This window comes from Malania oleifera, unplaced genomic scaffold (assembly GCF_029873635.1).
Source record: "Malania oleifera isolate guangnan ecotype guangnan unplaced genomic scaffold, ASM2987363v1 ctg562, whole genome shotgun sequence".
NCBI lineage: Eukaryota > Viridiplantae > Streptophyta > Magnoliopsida > Santalales > Ximeniaceae > Malania > Malania oleifera.
In genome coordinates this window covers 29,146-32,079 of record NW_026652087.1, presented here as the reverse complement: position 1 = coordinate 32,079, position 2,934 = coordinate 29,146, and positions in this window count along the sequence as shown.

The window sequence follows — 2,934 nt, the reverse complement described above, 5'->3', positions numbered from 1 at the left end:
GATTTTTCATTTTTATAATTATTGGAAGAAAATTCAAAGTTTAAATTATTGTTGTCCTGATCATTCTTTTCATTTATGCATTCATTTATCAAGAGTAAAGATTATATGTTCTTACATTGTCAATATGAATGTGTACGGATAGCGACCTTCCTCTTATTGTGGCCATTGATTTGCAACCCATGGCTCCAATTGAAGGTGTTATTCAAGTGCAGGGCGATATAACAAATGCTCAAACAATTGAAGTGGTAAGGACAGGTTTTTTTTATCTAACATTTTTGTTTTCAATGCAAGTATAGAAGCTATTTAAGTATGATGTTTGAAATGCTATAGCTGCTTTAGTTCATGATGATTTAGAACAATTTGAATTCTTTTAAGTTAAATGTTGACCATATATGTCCATTGTTGAGGTTATTATTCATTAGCATAAACTTTGATATTAACACTGAAGCAGGAAGCAATTAAATAGCATGCAGATGATTGATTTTTGTTTGTTTGGCAAAATAGATGCATCTACTCATGTTATGTTTGATGATTTTAGTCTGTGTAGTATAGAATAGCATCATTTAGAATGATTGATTTGGTTCAAGTGGATTGTTCTATGGAAATTCTAAAATGAATTTTGATTTACTTTTTCATGGAAATTTGGGGAGATGAAATTTTTTAAAAAAAAAAAATGTATAAAGAAGGAACATTATCAAAATCTTGAAGCATGAATGAAACAAGTCAATTCTATTTTACAAAATTTCTTTCAAAATGTCCACAGTTCATTCAAATTTTATCAAAATCTTGAGGCATTAATGAAACTTATCAAAATTTTGAATATGAGACAATATTTCATAGAAATGGAAATTTTGAGTAGAAATGCTCTCTGACATTAAAACTCAATATAGGTGCATCGAAGGGCTAAGACTACTTTCTAGTGCTAGTCACTTAGATGGGTCCCTGAAATTGGATTATGTAGCTAGCACAATCTTTGCTTTCAAATGTTCTATTTTCACCCATAAGATTCTCACCAATTTGAGTGCATCGATCTGTTATGGGTTTTCATTTTAGTTTAAAATTGTCATTCACTTTAAAGAAAATTGGAAAAAATTATATTTGCATGTTATTATACTTATTATTTGCATTGATAGATTTTGAAAATACCGCTACATGAGGTAAATGTTCCTCTGATGTAGATACATGGATTAAGTTTAGGAAGTAATGATTTCAAATGACCTACTGTCGTTTTGCAAATGAAAATTTATGGTGAACATAGCAGAGAATGACTGGAGTAGGACTTAAAATATTTTTTTGGATTATTTGTGCACGGTATTTTTTTGTAATGACAATATATTCTTAAAAAATTTCTTTTGATGTGTGAAAAACTGCATTCTTTCTTCATTTGATGTTCTCTTTGTTTCCCCCCTTTCTCCTATATGCATTTTACATTTGTTTTCTTTTCAGATTGGCAACTACTTCTTTTTCTTTCCTTTCTATATAGATAGTTGGGTTTGAAAGAGAAGATAAAATATAAAAATTACAAAAGGAAAGAAGATTGGGACAAGAACCCTAAAAAGCAAATGAAATAAAAAAGAAACAAAACTACAAAGAATACCACCATAAAGAAGGGTAGATGCTACATTTGTGGAAGCAAAGATCATTAGTCCTCCAATAAAAATCTTTAGCCCATAATTGACTCCATTAGTGGCTAAGACTAGATAGCATTCTCCAATATTAAAGAGTGTTTAGAAAAGCAATTATGACACAATGACATGAATTATGATGCCTTGACTTTGTGCACAAGGGGAACCATTGACTTCCTATTGATCACCTCTTTCATTTAATTTAATCTCCATTGTAAATTGAAATACCGAAATACATACTTGTGTTGAACGCCAACTACATGACTGATGCAGTACATTGTGAATTGCATGCTGGTAGTGGATTTAGGTTCTCACATGCTCAAACTAACTGGCATCTGCATGATGCGTATTATCATGATTTGTTTTCTTTAATCTATCAAGTTTTAGTGCAGGAATTTTTTGGAATATGTTCAATTTACAGACGGCATGTAGCTGAATTTTCGTTTAAATTTTCCCAAAAAAAAAAAAAGAAACCATGTACAAAGAGTGTGTTGATGCATATTGTTTTGAATAAAGAGTGTGTTCGTGCACCTTATGATCATGCATACATGTAAGACTGTGTAGTATTGTTAAGTACTGAAATCCTTATTTGAATAATGATGTGTACTGAGCTTGTGGTTGCTCATTCATGTCCATATGTCTAGATGAAGAATAATACTACACTGAACTCAATACTATCCACTGTTCTCGGCAATTTATATTTTTAATTTAATGGATATATTATATATTGTGAATTGTTGCTTACTACCTGATTGCATGCTAGTCTAGAATGCCTCCTGCATAACAGATGCAGCTTATGTGTATTGCATGCTGGTAGTGGATATAAGTTCTCGTGTGCCTTGAACTAAATTATAAATTACTTATTTGAACATATCAGGTACAAGTTTTATGGGAAAATGTCCAATTTATAGATGACATGCTGCCGAAATTTCGTTAAATGTTTCCCAAAAAAAAATAGAACCATGTACAATGATAATTATGATAAAATGAATGTTAAAATATTTTTGAAAGGATGAGTGAAATTTAGAAATCATAAGAAATGATGCAATTTAGGCTTAGTTCATTTAAATAAGCATTCATTTATATATTTTGGGTCTGTAAGCCTGAAGCATTCATTGCTGAGCCTAAATCATTGAAAATATTAGAAACACTTGGTTAAGGATTTGGAAATTTGAAAAAAGCATAAGTTGAATATATACATAACTCAGAGGAAGCATCATCTTCATAATTCTTTAAATTAAATGTGAAATTGGAATAGCTTCCCAAGAGGGGGGTGAATTGGATTTTTTTATTTTAATAATTTTTTTGA